Below are 16667 nucleotides of genomic sequence, written 5' to 3' on the forward strand. Positions count from 1 at the left end.
ACTCTGTATGTCCTGTACATATTGCAGTACTGATAATAAATTTGACTTTGATGCTGACTGAGGATTAATGCGAAAGTAGCAGCTGCAGCTCAGGAGGCGGAGCTACATCCCAGGAGGCGGAGCTACAACTCAGGAGGCGGAGCTGCAGCTGTGAGCCTCGTTCTCTGTGACACAGTCAAAACATTCTCATTGTGAACAGCAGCGTCCAGCTTCTGCTGAAGCTCCGCCCCTCCGTTACTGAGAGGAGCGTCTGCACCTCATTGGAACACCATTGGAACAATAAACCAGTTCACTAAACAACCAGTGAGCACAAAGCAACAGTTGAGAACAACAATGGAGGGTTTATACTGCAAGGAGATATTTCAATATTGCTGCTTGTCCAGAGTGACGATCGTCACTGACCAATCAGCAGACGGCTGAATTGCAGCTCCGTCTAATGGAACCGTACTGCTGTGCTGGCGAGCTCAAAGGAGGGGTGACGGAACATTGCAACTGTTGGTTATGGTTCTTTCAGTGCCATGGAAATTGTGAAGCCTCCTCAACTCTGCATGCGGTGACACGTCAAACTCACATACTCATATTTGAAAGGACACAATCCAAGCGTACCCCCGCCCCCGCAAGGAAAAAATATTCTATCTAGTTTATTTGATATTGAGAACAATGCAGCAGTATTTCTACAATTTTCTACATTGTACATGTAATCTGATTTATTGAGTTGCTTACAGCCATTTGGTTTAAGACAAAATAAACAAATATTTTGGATTAATTCTGAGCAGAAAATTTTCAATTTAACATATTCATTTCTCAATATGTAAACTTTAACTAACATCAAACCAACATCCATCTGATTGTATTGTAAGATTGCAGTTGTTTCGCGAATTTCTTCAACATGAAATCCCTGAACTACAACAAGCATCATTTTTTCTTAATAATGCTCAAATTGAAACCAGCTCCACCTCCTCCTGCTCCTTCCCTTTCCCCTCTGACGGCCCATGGAGGACAGAGAAGTTTAAAACTAATCAGCAATCTCTTCAGCCTGGAGAAACATCTTGTGCCTAACCAGGAGCTTCCATATATCAGAAGTATTCTTGCCGCTGGCCTCGCACAAATATTGCAGCGAGCGTAATCTGCATCACATTTTGCAAAGAAGAAGACCTCTGAGGCTTCATTACTTGCTCCGTTCACTGCGGCAGCTAATGAGTCCGGACCTGGAAAATAACCTGCTCTTCCACTCCTCACAGTCACAAGGAGGCGTTTAACTACTGAAAACTGGTACTGTTTGAGTTTGGTACTCGGTAGTACCGACCGATTTCGGTATCTATGAAAGAACTGATTTCGGTTCCCATTTCTAACATCAACGTCTCCTGCCGGTCCCACAACAACTGAGAACCGAAGCAACCGGCGCCGACGCCACGGAGTCTGGCCTCTTCCCTTCCAGATCAATACCACAGCATAGTCCAAAACATCAGGAGACATCGTCATGGTAACCGTCCACCTAGAGAAGACCTGGTCCCCGTTAGTGTGGTGGAAAAGTCTGGATTCAGAAAACTCATCAACACACTGGAGCCAGAATATAATCTGTCTGCTGGCAAACATCCTGCAGAGAAACTGGACCTGATGTTTAGTCAAGTGAGAGAAGAAAAGAAAACGTGACAATTTCATGATTGTGCTGTTTCATTAATCCTGCTTTGGCTAAATTTGCGTTGTTGTGATTTCACCCTTGTTGTATCCAAATGAAATATTAGCTTATATGAATGTAGTGTGAACAAGAATGTTTGAATGTAGACACAGAATCATACCAGCGTGATTGAAGAATCAAAAGTCTTGACTTCAGGCAAAATATGGACAAATATATCATGTACAGTGATATGACCTAAGAATATGGACCATATCGCCCCGCCCTAGTTACACCTTTATTACAAGCTACAGCCGTTGGTGATTTCATGGATTAAAAATGTGCCAGTAGAGTCAAGTCAGCAGACAGCAGCCAGCTAATCCTGTATCAGGGTCGTCCGAGGCTTGAGCCAGATTCCTCCCCCATGAAAACAACAACCCTCGCTCCATCCGTCCACCTCTATACATTTTGGCCGAGCCGTGTGGCAAGATGGCGGCCGACCCCTGCAGCCCGCCCAGGGATTAGGTGATCCCTATTCGATCCCTGCCAAATGTGGCCTTCCTGCCTCTCTGAGCACCACCGGAACCCGTTGGCTCAGTCCGCCATCGGCATGCTCATTAATTCAGAGGGTAGCTCAAGTTCATCCAAACAAACATCGGTCATGAGGACGGAGCAGCGCAGCACAGGGTTGCAGCACGGGGGGGGGTCACTCCCCCAGACACCAGGACTGGACTGTTGGGGTCGGAGCTCTGGAATAAAACTAACCTGTTTACCCTCAAAATACAAGGTGACCAAGCCAAAGTGTGTCTGAGCCAACATCTCCAAATGACTTCACATCAGGAGTCATCAGCTGGAAACCCAGGGCTTGACATGAAGGATTTTAACAACTTTTTACCTGCCCGAAGTTTAATGGAAATTTATAAGCTTGGTAAAGTATTAATTCCACCAATAAATCCATTGGAATATGTTTCTGTAATGTTTTTTGAATAAACTTTAGGTATATCTGACTCCAATTAAAAATGACCAGACAAACATAACAGGACTTCACAAGTTATTTTTACAGTTTAACTTCTTTCCATGAGAGTATCCATGTAGGTTCTGACATAGTACTGAAACATTTAGACATTTAGCCTATCAGAGTTATTTTACATATTTAATTTATTTACACATTAACAGTCATTTCAATTACCTTAGAATAGTTGAAAACACTATCTGTATTATATCCAAGTACTGCATTAATGATTTAAAGGGAAGAATTTAATTCTTGTGCATACTAGAGAACTAATGACTAGTTTTAGACAAAAAATACATCGTAGTATCATACATTAAATTATATTATTCAGTGACTAGAGTACACCAATAAAAAGACACAAACTGATGCATGACAGAGTGAAGTACTGTAGAACACAACCTGACAAAATGTGGATCCAGTTTGTCACTAAAATATTTTGAAAACAAGTATTGAAGGACAATTGGGGGGGGGGGGGGGGGCGCTCAGGTCTCTTCCTGTTCAAGAACAAACACTGTTCTGACACCAGAAGTTTCTCAATCACATCATATTGTTTGCTCAAGTTGCCGAACAGGACAAGGAGGGAAAAAAAAAAAAAAAAGAAATTACGTTGATATCGGAACCCGATCCCAGATCGGATTGGCTCCATTTCTAAAAACCAAGAGCCGGTTCGGGCAAGGTGGGCAGATGATTCACTTGCCCGAACAAAACTTTTACCAGCCCCGGACGTTTGGACAAGCCTTAATGTCGAGCCCTGAAACCCCTCGTTTCCTGGTTAAAACTTGATTCTTAGTATTGAACCTCAGGTGAAAGTGAAAATCTGGAGTTTGAAAGCAGCTCAGTTTTTTCCTTTGGGCTTTGTTCAAACCAGAATCTCCCACAAGGGGGCGCACCCCAAAACGGGAGGTTCTAATCGTCGTCAACTCAGGATGCTGATATCGTCAACCACCTCTGGTCAATTTAGCAGTTAGCTGTAGCTAACTGGGCCTGGCAGCCATAGCTATGTCTGGTTAGCTACGGCTAGCGGTGAGCCTTGTTTTAAGGTCGCGACCCCAAGCCAATGGGATGGTGACTCGCTCTGATCTGCGATTCAGGACGATCTGTTTTGTACACTGGATGAAAAACTATGGGAGGGGATTCTTTCCAACACTGAGAAATACAAAAGAGAAGCCAGAGGCAAATTTATTCAATATAAGATAATTCATAGATATTATTTTACTCCATCCAGACTCAACAGAATGGGCTCACTAAACACTGATCTGTGCTGGAAATGTGGGGAAAAAAGTGGCACGTTTATCGGTGCATTGTGGGATTGTTCTAACATTCTCCCCTTATGGGAAAATGTTTTAGATTGTAGGAGCAAATGGTTGAATTGTGAACTTCTCAGGTCACCAAGACTCTGTCTCCTTGGAGACAGAACCGTGGTACCACAGTTAAACAAGCACATTTTTGGAATATTAAAAACTGGCCTGATGACATGAGCACGCACCATTCTGAGGTGTTGGAAGGAGCCTCAACCCCCACTGAGGCCCTGTTTACACAACAACGTTTCACGTGACAACATCTAATCCGCTAAAAAAACAGGAATGCGTTTCCACTGCAGCAGCGGACACAGAGACAACGATGTAGTTAGTCTGCCGGGCCACTGGAGGGCGCTGTTGCTTGATTTTGTAATGAAACTACACAGACGTGTTCAGAGAACAAAACACTATAAAGGTGAAGAAAATGGAGAGAACCTGACATCAACATGGACTGATGAGGAACCGGATGATATCAGGGAGAGTCTCAACTATTAAACTACTGATCTGGAGGATAAAACTAGAATATGGACCGCGGGTCGTACCACTGCGGGTCGTACCACTACGGGTCGTACCGCTACGGGTCGTACCGCTACGGGTCGTACCGCTACGGGTCGTACCGCCACGGGTCGTACCACCACGGGTCGTACCACTACGGGTCGTACCACTACGGGTCGTACCACTACGCGGCCGCCATGTTTGTTTACAACTGGATGAGCAGGAGGGAGGGGGAGATGAGCAGTAACAGGCTCTGTAGCCTCCATCAGTCTCTGCAGGAGGGATTAGCACCTTGAAAGAATCTTTCCACTTTGGGAGCCGGATTAAAAACTTCAGGATACAGTGGATCAGAACACTGGTGTCGTGTAAACAGACCCCCCAAAAGTAAAGGAAGTTTTGCGGATACACTCGAATTCGTTGTCGTGTAAAGGTGGCCTGAGTATGAGGAAAACACAAATGGGGGAGACAGTGGTGTGTGAGAAGATGTTGGAGAGTTTAAACTGTGAAAATAATATTATGGCAGAAAAATTTGTTTGTTTTAGTCAACAGACGTGTTGATTTGCATATCTTGTCTGTTCACATGCCTCCTGCCTTGCTTTTGTTTTATTTTTATTTTATATTTTACCTCCATTATATATGTCCTGTTGATACAGGTTTGTTTGTATCTTTTCTTTGAAATATTGAAAATACAATAAAACTTTGAATTATAAAAAATGTTCCACTCATGTTCAGGACACTTTATGTTCAGACGAAATCATTAAAACTGTTAATAGTGACGTTTGAGGATTTCTTTTCACGGGGTTTCCACGGGTCGTTTGAGTCCGTCACGCAGGCGCACTCTCACATTTACGCATGCGCAGCCGCTATTCTTTTCAAAGTACAAGCTCGGTTGGGAGAAGATCGTTTTGAAAATACGTTGTTTTGACTTTTATTTTGAAGTTGTGTAGGTTGAGTATGAAGTGCCTATTCAGTTGTGGATGTCGGGTCGGAGCGCGGGAGCGGGAGCACCGCGTCTCGGAGCAACCGGAGTGAAAAAAATATATATATATATAAAAAGAAAAGAGCAGAAAGCGGAGCGCTGCTTTCTGCTCTTTCCATCGTCCAAAACATCCCAGAGAAGTCAGAAAGAGGAGCAGCCGGCCGACGTTTCCCCCGCAGAGACACCGACTCTCCTCGGTGCAAATTACAACAGTGACGCTCCGCGGTGACAGAAAAAAAAATGTATTAAAAAAAAAAGGATACCGGTACCGGCCGGGCCCAGTATAGTATCATTTTTAAGGTGTCAGTACCGCGATACCAACACAGTATCGGTATACCGATACAGTACCTGTATACCAAACAACCCTATGGTGCAGCAGGATTGAATCGGACGCACAGTGTGATAGTGCAGTGTGATATGTTTAATCCCTCCGTCTTATCTCCTGGCGTCCAGCGTTAAAACGGTCCACACGGGTCCAGGAGCGTTTGTCTTCCTGCAGACTGGAGGAGCTTCTGCTCCCAGAAGCCACGGCGAGGAGAACCTCCTTCTACCAGGAGCCGAGAAGAACAAACCCTCTCTCGTACCGTAAAGACCACATCAACGCTGTTAACACAGATTAACAGACGGCCAGAGGACACAGCAGGAAGGCGGCGGCGAGGCAGTGACTAGGAAACAATCATCCCAAGAACTGAAGTGGAAAAAAAGCTTTTCCTGGACACAGGATAGAATCTTTTATGTCAAAGGTCAACAACCTGCAGCTATGGAGCCACATGTGGCTCGTCAGCATCCCCTGGAGCGGCTCCCTGACTTTGTCACAAAATGATTTGTAAATAAACATTTCCCTTACATTTTTATCTATTTGAAAACCACAGTGATTTTCAAAAATGAATAAAAAAAAATACACAACAATGTATATTAAATACAGAAAAAATGGTTATGCTCACATGATTAAATGAGAACAGAAGGTTTTTAGGAAAAGAAAAAAGGAAAAAAGAAGCAAAAGGAAAAGGGACAGAAACACTATCTAGTTTTACTAAAACACACAGCGACTATAAAGAGTTAAAACAGCCAAGATGCATAAAATAACTAAAGAAGAAAAATCCATGAAAAAAAAGAGTAAAAACCTCTAAAAACGTCTCCAAGAGCTGAAAATGGAATAAAATAGAAGTAAATTCTAACAGGAACACTTTAGGAATGAAAACTACTTTTTAGTTGTTCAAAGAGGTTTTTTTCTTCATTTCAGAGGATTTACATGTTTTGTGGCTCTGGTGCTTTTAATTTGGAGGGAAATTGTAAAGATGGACCTTTGAGTCCTGCAGGTTGCAGAGCGCTGTGCCAGGATGTTTTACTCTCCTGAGACAGATTCTCTCCTTTTCTTCACTAAGATTCTCTCCCAGCCTGTTTCAGTAGGAAGTAAACCACCCAGAGAGTTGGACTGACGTGATTCTGGCTCCAGGAAACCCTGAACCTCAGACCGAGTCTGCCGGCTGTCAGAGCCGCCGGTGGAATTCTCAGGAGGAGCTCCTGTGTTTGGTTTAGCATCACTTCAGCGTAGGCTTGTTTACTGGTATACTGCATAGGTATACGGTATACTGGTACTGTATTGGTATCGCGGTACTGACGCCTTTAAAAAGATACTAAACTGGGCCCAGCCGGTACCGGTATCTTTTTCTTTTTTTACGTGACCGTCACTGTGTTAATTTGCACCGAGGAGAGTCGTCCTCCGGTGTCTATTACTTTATTTATTTCTTTTTTGCACTCCGGTTTCTCCGAGGCGGGGTGCGCTCCCACTCCTGAATAAATGAATAAGCGCTTCATACTTGACCTACACAACTTCATAATAAAAGTCAAAACAACGTATTTTCAAAACAATCTTCTCCCAACCGAGCTTGTACTTTGAAAAGAATACCGGATATGCCTGAGTAAATGACCTGTGTCAGTGTGAGAGTGAGCATGTGTAACTGACTCAAATGACCCGTGGAAACTCTGTAAAAAGATATAGAGTGCATCACTAACAGAGCAGCAAAGAGCAAGCGTCTGGTGAAAGAGAGAGGGAGAGAGAGAGAGAGAGAGAGAGAGACTACTATACTATACTACTATATGAAGTACTTTGTCTTCAAAACAAAAGAGCACGGTGTCTCCATCAACACTGAAGCTCCACTGTGTAAACAGTGTTAGAGAACGTCTGGTTCAGAGTGGAAACACTACTAACCTGCTACACTACTAACCTGCTACACTACTAACCTGCCACACTACTAACCTGCCACACTACTAACCTGCTACACTACTAACCTGCTACACTACTAACCTGCTAACCTACTAACCTGCCACACTACTAACCTGCTAACCTCCTGAAGGACAAACACCCAGACCTGCAGAAGGAGTCCAAAGAACCACAGCTAGTAACTTATATACCATGAAACTATAGCTCTGGAAAAAACATTAAGCTATTAGAAATATTAGTATTATAAATATAATATAATAAATAATATAAAAGAATATAACGTGAAAATATTTTATTTTAACCATTTAATGTTATAAAGATTACTGCCTAGTAACAAACCATTTAAAGACACTGGTCCTCCTGAAGACAGGCTTTTGTCTCTTTTTATTTGGAAAAGTATCGAACTACATGGTGGTATCGGTATCGATACCAGACTGTTGGTATCGTGACAACACTACTTCAGTGTCATAAAATCAAGGGAGAAGATGAGGAACCTCGGCCAACGAGGACGGCGATGGAAGCAGAAGGGAAGAGTGACGGGCGTTTGGGACGCTGCCTCTCATGTCCCAGTCCCACAATGTCCTCGGTGTTGATTCAGCCGATGCTGCAGGCGTGAGCCAAGCCACAATCCTTATCTGCCCCAGCATTTGCATAATCTTTGTATCCGTTGTTTTTTGTGAGACTTTCAGCAGAGGCTCCAAAAAAGAAATAAAGCAGCTCCCAGAATAGACGTGTGGAGGAAAGAGGAGGAGCAGCTCTGTGGTGGAGCAGCTCTGCTGCGTGGCTCTGATGCTGCTCTGCCCACTGCAGCATTTCTAGTCCTGTTATTCAGCCCTGAAGCGGAACGGAAGCACTTTCCTGAATGAGTCGTACCTCCACTCTGGAGCTCTGCTGGAGGACCGACTGAACACAACGCCAACGACTGAACACAACGCCAACGACTGAACACAACGCCAACGACTGAACACAACGCGACCGACTGAACACAACGCCAACGACTGAACACAACGCGACTGACCGAACACAACGCCAACGACTGAACACAACGCGACCGACCGAACACAACGCGACCGACCGAACACAACCGACTGAACACAACGCCAACGACTGAACACAACGCCAACGACTGAACACAACGCGACCGACTGAACACAACGCCAACGACTGAACACAACGCCAACGACTGAACACAACGCCAACGACTGAACACAACGCGACCGACTGAACACAACGCCAACGACTGAACACAACGCGACTGACCGAACACAACGCCAACGACTGAACACAACGCGACCGACCGAACACAACCGACTGAACACAACGCCAACGACTGAACACAACGCCAACGACTGAACACAACGCGACCGACTGAACACAACGCCAACGACTGAACACAACGCGACTGACCGAACACAACGCCAACGACTGAACACAACGCCAACGACTGAACACAACGCGACCGACTGAACACAACGCCAACGACTGAACACAACACAACGCGACCGACTGAACACAACGCCAACGACTGAACACAACGCGACCGACCGAACACAACGCCAACGACTGAACACAACGCCAACGACTGAACACAACGCCAACGACTGAACACAACGCGACCGACCGAACACGACCGACTGAATGGACTGACTGTGACCGACTGAACGGACTGAACACGACGGACTGAACGCAACCGACTAAACGCAATCGACTGAACAGACTGAACGTGACAGACTGAACGTGACCGACTGAACGCGACCGACTGAACGTGACCGACTGAACGTGACCGACTGAACACGACCGACTGAAAATACCAACAACGGACTGAATGCACCTCTCAGTAGGAAGACCAACGATCTGCTGATTGACGGTCAATATCCATTGATTCTTACGTTGGGCTAAGATCTAACAATGGAGCCACCACAGCTCAACCTACTGAAACGGTTTGTCTCGGTTCTTAGGCTCCACCCACACCACAGGTCTTAATGGTCAATTACGATTTTTTTCTGGAATCCAATTTTTGTTTGCGTGATAATTTCAAAAGCGACCTGCCGTATGAACGTGATTGGAGCGGATGTTTTCGGGCCCCAGAGCACAGAAGATGACGTGAAGTCACGCCGAGCTATTTACTCATGACCTCCCGGTCAGCTCCAGGGTTGCCAGATGTGACTCACTGTTTCAGCCCAAACAAGGTAAAACCCACACACCTTAATAAAAACCAGCCCAAATCTCAACCTGTGTTGGAATCATGTTAAAACCTAAAAACTATTATATGTGTAATAAAGAACACGCCATAAACACTCAAACGCACCAAATAAACAAAGTTAAAAGGTAAGAGAGTTTGGCTCTTCAACTGGGGGATACCCTCCATATCTGGCAACACTGGTCAGCGTGTAGAACCATTTTCTAGTGGTTGTTAAATACGAGCGACAGAATCTAGACAACATGAGGAGGAAAGAAGGACGATGAGGAAAAAAGAGAACGCAGCTTTTAACAGCTTTTATTCTGGCGGAGCCGCTTCCTCCGACGCTGATCAGTGACGTCAGTCACACGTCGGTGACAAAGCAGTCGCATGTCGAAAAATATCCAAATTGGAACCACATATGAACGAGGCCTGGGTCTGGACGGAAAATATCAGAGTGGCGTTTCCACACGGCTACAAAACAGGTCGCATATGAGTCACTATGAGTAAAAAAACAGAATTGAGTCGCTTTTCTCTGCAGTGTGAACGAGGAATTTGTCTCTGCCACAGCATGCGCACTGACTTCTATCTTCCAGCAAAAGACCCACGCTGCACATTAGTACTGACTGAGTAATGGTGCTGAAGGAGGACCAACATGGAGGACGAAGGTGCATTCCCTTCACATTGACGGCTGGGCGCTCCACAAGTGTTTGCATAGCGAGGGCAAGGAGAAATCCAGGAGGGTAAAGGGTCACCAGGCAGAGGTTTTATAATGCTGCGAGAAAACCTCAGGTGTCACCGTGTCTGGAGAAGTCTTTGAAATGTCCCTTCCATCTCAAAATGAACGATATTATCCACTTCAACAGCAGCGTTTTACTTGTTGGAGAGGGTTTCATCAACAAATGACAAAGAGTACAAGGTGTTAATGAAGTCACTAAGTGTTTTAGCTTTCGAGCCAGTCAGGCCAGATATGGTGGAATACAACCTAACCTTTAACTTCTGAGACTCTCCTGCTGGGGTCTTGGTGACTGGAGGTCACCAGCACTTCTCCAGCAGCCTTCAAAGTCTTCAATTACAGAACAATAAACTATTTATTATGTCAAAAAGAGAAAAGTTTCACCTTCTGACATGAACATAAAGTTCCACACAAGCCAAAATAATCTTTTTTCTCCCCGTCGTTCTTAAAAAGTTTCCCGTCCACAGGGCGCCATGAAAATTACTCGAAAAGATGCAGTAAATATGCCAGGCCTATAGGTGGCATCCTGGTATTGGAGAAATCCACCATTGTGCCTCATTAAAGCGAGCATCAGCAGCTCCTGCAGCGCCACCTGGAGCAGGTAGTCCGCCATGTTGGTCTTGTTCAGTGACATCACGGAGAGGCGGAGAGGTGGGTGGTGACATCATCATTTTCAGCTAATGTGCGTCTTGTCCTTCCACACATCAACGCCGAGAAGACGTTTTCACATTTCTCCACCCTGGAACCTGTTTTTAAAAAAAACAAACTTTTTCAGGCTTCTAAAACGCCGCGTGGACGATTGGACAGAAACTATGGTTACATGAAATGGCGTTGTGGTGTGGGCGGGGCTTTATATTGTTATCACAAGAGACGTATGTTTGAATGAGGAGACGGTGTGGATCTAAAGGGATTTTTAATTCGTGAAGGTAATACCGTATCACCAGGAACATGTGGAGAAGGTTTAGCGATATCAAAATGTGGGTACCGACCAACTCTTGTGGAAAAGAGATCAAAACGCTGAGCGTCCTGGACAGAACGGGACTGGTGCTCATCCTGACACCAGCTGACAAGAGAGAAATCACCGAAGATAGCCACTGAAAATAATCCACCCGGTCCGGGTCCGGGCCCGGGACCCAGGGGTCTTTGTCCCGACAGAGGAATAAATAAAGCTTGAAAGGAAACGGGGGTGCAGTCTGTGGCTGACGCTGTGGTCCCCGATCAGAGAACACCTCAGATAAAACAGCCTTCAGACCCCCGTCCCCCATCTTCCTCCAAAGAGTTTGAGTCTGCTCAGCTGGAGCCGGCGCTCCAAATACTTCCTCCGTTCAGTAACTGTTCAGTGCTTACCGCTGTTTGTACTCAACACAGGGCAGCTTCCACATACCAGTGACTTAGACTGTTAATAGAACGTGCAGTCAGAGTCCCACTGGTCATGGTCTCTGACCAGCAGGGGTCCACCCCCGCTGGTCAGAGACCATGACCAGCACGGATGGAATTGCACCTGCAGCGCCACGTTCCATTTTCTACGATTTGCCCAAAAAGAAATGCCATCAAGCAGTGGAATCAATTTTCCGAGCTGTTAGGCCCCCGCACGTCGGTCCGTTGACCAAGCAGCACCTCAGGAGAATGTCAGCGGTTAAAAGAAAAGAAAACTAGCAACCAGAACGGTTTTCTAACACAATCATCACCTACTGGAACGAATCAGGCAGAACAAATCAGAGGAAGAAGAGCAGCGGTGCGTTAAAACTGAGAGCATCTCAGAGTGGTTCAGATGCTCCAAACGTCCTACAGCAGGTCAAGGTCAAGGGTCAAGGGTCAAGGGTCAAGGGTCAGGCAAACATGTATCATCATCATTATTAGGGATGCAACAGTTCAATACGGCCTGATGGACCGCCGGTTTTCTGTGTGTGTGTGTGTGTGTGTGTGTGTGTGTGTGTGTGTGTGTGTGTGTGTGTGTGTGTTGTCACGATACCAACATTCTGGTATCGATACCGATACCACCATGTAGTTCGATACTTTTCCAAATAAAAAGAGACAAAAGCCTGTCTTCAGGAGGACCAGTGTCTTTAAATGGTTTGTTACTAGGCAGTGATCTTTATAACATTAAATGGTTAAAATAAAATATTTTCACGTTATTTTCTTTTATATTATTTATTACATTATATTTATAATACTAATATTTCTAATAGCTTAATGTTTTTTCCAGAGCTATAGTTTCATGGTATATAAGTTACTAGCTGGGGTTCTTTGGACTCCTTCTGCAGGTCTGGGTGTTTGTCCTTCAGGAGGTTAGCAGGTTAGTAGTGTGGCAGGTTAGTAGGTTAGCAGGTTAGTAGTGTAGCAGGTTAGTAGTGTAGCAGGTTAGTAGTGTAGCAGGTTAGTAGTGTGGCAGGTTAGTAGGTTAGCAGGTTAGTAGTGTAGCAGGTTAGTAGTGTAGCAGGGTAGTAGTGTAGCAGGTTAGTAGTGTGGCAGGTTAGTAGGTTAGCAGGTTAGTAGTGTAGCAGGTTAGTAGTGTAGCAGGTTAGTAGTGGGGCAGGTTAGTAGTGTAGCAGGTTAGTAGTGTAGCAGGTTAGTAGTGTGGCAGGTTAGTAGTGTAGCAGGTTAGTAGGTTAGCAGGTTAGTAGTGTAGCAGGTTAGTAGTGTAGCAGGGTAGTAGTGTAGCAGGTTAGTAGTGTGGCAGGTTAGTAGGTTAGCAGGTTAGTAGTGTAGCAGGTTAGTAGTGTAGCAGGTTAGTAGTGTAGCAGGGTAGTAGTGTAGCAGGTTAGTAGTGTGGCAGGTTAGTAGGTTAGCAGGTTAGTAGTGTAGCAGGTTAGTAGTGTAGCAGGTTAGTAGGTTAGCAGGTTAGTAGTGTAGCAGGGTAGTAGTGTAGCAGGTTAGTAGTGTGGCAGGTTAGTAGGTTAGCAGGTTAGTAGTGTAGCAGGTTAGTAGTGTAGCAGGTTAGTAGTGTAGCAGGTTAGCAGTGTGGCAGGTTAGTAGTGTAGCAGGTTAGTAGTGTTTCCACTCTGAACCAGACGTTCTCTAACACTGTTTACACAGTGGAGCTTCAGTGTTGATGGAGACACCGTGCTCTTTTGTTTTGAAGACAAAGTACTTCATATAATAGTATAGTAGTCTCTCTCTCTCTCTCTCTCTCTCTCTCTCTCTCTCTCTCTCTCTCTCTCTCTCTCTCTCTCCAGCACTTTCGATTGTCCAAAACATCCTGTAAACTTAACTTGTACATAATGGAAGCAATAATCAAAGATCAATAGGCTCATATTATTGGAAATTCATTTTCTACTGGGTCTCCTTCAGTACTAATCGTCCCCATACCTGGACTGACGTCCCAGAAGTGAAGACAGTCTGTCCTCTCTCTCCCTGGCTTGTTTCAGGTTTTAAAAAGTGTGTTGCTCCAAGCAGCCAATCAGAAATCAAACCCTATATAGTGTCATCGGGGTTTAGCCAATCCCAATCAAGGTAGGCCCTCCCTTTGACTCCTCCCACAATTAGGCAGCTCTGCTCTGGCACATGGCACCACGAGAGGAAGTACTTCCTCCTCTTCCCAAGACGGGCATGTGTAGGCGGAGCCAATCCAGCTCACACAGACACAGCAGATTCTGAATGTAGCTCCTATGATCCAATATTCTAATGAGGAAAATCAAGGAGGAGCTGGAAACTCTGGAAAGCGACCAGACTAGGAGGAGGAGGAGAACAGGAGGGCGTGAACAGGAGGAGGAGGAGGAGGAGGTGAACAAGAGGAGGAGGAGAACAGGAGGAGAAGGTGAACAGGAGGAGGAGGTGAACAGGAGGAGGAGGAGAACAGGAGGAGGAGGAGAACAGGAGGAACAGGAGGAGGAGGTGACCAGGAGGAGGAGGAGAACGGGAGGAGGAGGTGAACAGGAGGAGGAGGAGAACAGGAGGAGGAGGTGACCAGGAGGAGGAGGAGGAGAACAGGAGGAACATGAGGAACATGAGGAGGAGGTGAACAGGAGGAGCAGGAGGAGGAGGTGAACAGGAGGAGGAGGAGAACATGAGGAGGAGGTGAACAGGAGGAGGAGAACAGGAGGAGGAGGTGACCAGGAGGAACAGGAGGAGGAGGAGAACAGGAGGAGGAGAACGGGAGGAGGAGGTGAACAGGAGGAGGAGGAGAACAGGAGGAGGAGGAGAACAGGAGGAGGAGGTGACCAGGAGGAGGAGGAGGAGAACAGGAGGAACATGAGGAACATGAGGAGGAGGTGAACAGGAGGAGCAGGAGGAGGAGGTGAACAGGAGGAGGAGGTGAACAGGAGGAGGAGGAGAACAGGAGGAGGAGGAGGAGGAGAACAGGAGGAACATGAGGAACAGGAGGAGGAGGTGACCAGGAGGAACAGGAGGAGGAGGAGAACAGGAGGAGGAGGTGACCAGGAGGAGGAGGAGGAGGGGAACAGGAGGAACATGAGGAACATGAGGAGGAGGTGAACAGGAGGAGCAGGAGGAGGAGGTGAACAGGAGGAGGAGGTGAACAGGAGGAGGAGGAGAACAGGAGGAACATGAGGAACAGGAGGAGGAGGTGACCAGGAGGAACAGGAGGAGGAGGAGAACAGGAGGAGGAGGTGACCAGGAGGAGGAGGAGGGGAACAGGAGGAACATGAGGAACAGGAGGAGGAGGTGACCAGGAGGAACAGGAGGAGAACAGGAGGAGAACAGGAGGAGAACTTAAAGTCTCAAGTTTGAACTTGTTGACATAAAGTGTAACCAGTAACCAGTGAGGTTACTGGTGTGTACTGGACTGAGGATTAGATTAGATCAGACTTTGTTAGAGGACTGAGGCAGGACGAATCCCATTGAGACGGGAGTTAAAGTAACTTATTACATATACTCAAACCAGTGAGAATGTGTGATACTGGTCAAATGTTCATGTTTAAACAAATCCTGTCGCTGGGTTTTCTGATTTGGATTTCTATATTTATCGTTTCTTTATTGTTCCAATAGTTTGGGTCTCTTAACAGAAATGCTTCTTGATTTGCACTTTATAAACAAAACGAGCCTTCATATTTTGCAGATGTATAGAATACTTACATACATGTATTTATGTGTACATTTATTGTTTTACTGAAGCCATTTAGAACATTAAATTGTTTTTAAGAAACTCGAGTGTAAAAAGGTTGGATGTGTTTTATAAAGTGACACGGACTGTGTGGGAACGTCTGTTTAAAGGTTTTCCTTTCCTGATAACTCCTCATAAACAGAAAACACTGTTGTGAATGTACACATCCTGTGAGTGCTATCAGAATATACAACTCTCAATAGTTCACGTTATTTCAATAATATTCTGATGTATTTACGGAGGAAATAGATGTTTGGGTGAGCATCTTTATAAAAAGCGTGATTTCTGTCCATCAAACAATGTCGTTGGAACCTTGTATGTTTGCCGAAAAATATATATATTTGTATGGATTCATAAAAAGTCTAAATCGTTATCCTATGTGTAGGTATTATTAGCCAGTAATCAATAAAACTAAAACACGACGCTTTTTATACGGAGTTTTGTCGCGTGTGTCGCTTTCACTTCACACGTAGAGAAAGAACTGTTTTTAAAGTGTTTAAACCCTTTTTGTGACATAAAGCAGATTTTAGGGAGATGAGCACAGAGAGGAGGAAACACGGCCTCTCATGTTGGCGATAAACACATTCAATCTTACCAGAAGACTTGGGCTGTTTCCCTCGCTCGCTTTGAATTGACAGGCTACCCCGAGCTGCGCATGCGCGGAAGACGCTCACTGATTACGTCACAGGGACAAACCTGCAGTACGCGGACCCAAAACGAGCCGTGACACGGTCCGACCCATAGACATATATACACTAGACCATAGACATATATACACTAGACCATAGACATATTTACACGTCTATGCACTAGACGCTTCACCGACTGGCAGGAACATACGTCAGTGCGTCCGCCATATTGGGAGGGGCATTTGTCAGGACTTCAGCAACGATGCTGCGTCACTGTTCTGCTTTTGGTTGTACAAACAGACCAAATCAGGACAATGGACAGCGTGGGATTACCTTCCACAGGGAGGAAGAACGTATTTATTGTTGTTGTCGTTGTGTTTAGCTCATATAACATTAACTTGGGACATAGATGAGCTGGAGCCGTGGGAAATGCTCTCT

General features: G+C 45.4%; 1 protein-coding gene across 1 annotated transcript in view; it reads right to left on the reverse strand.

Moving 5' to 3' along the window:
• pot1 (protection of telomeres 1 homolog) overlaps positions 1–16249 on the reverse strand; it is a 61534-nt gene extending 45285 nt beyond the window's left edge. Inside the window, exon 1 of the mRNA XM_080474633.1 lies at positions 16196–16249. The gene's annotated coding sequence lies outside the window, so the exon portion shown is untranslated. The remainder of the gene's footprint in view (positions 1–16195) is intronic.
• Between the last annotated feature and the right edge of the window lie 418 nt (positions 16250–16667).

The sequence above is a fragment of the Lipophrys pholis genome (assembly GCF_963383615.2).
Source record: "Lipophrys pholis genome assembly, chromosome: 11".
Classification (NCBI taxonomy): Eukaryota; Metazoa; Chordata; class Actinopteri; order Blenniiformes; family Blenniidae; genus Lipophrys; species Lipophrys pholis.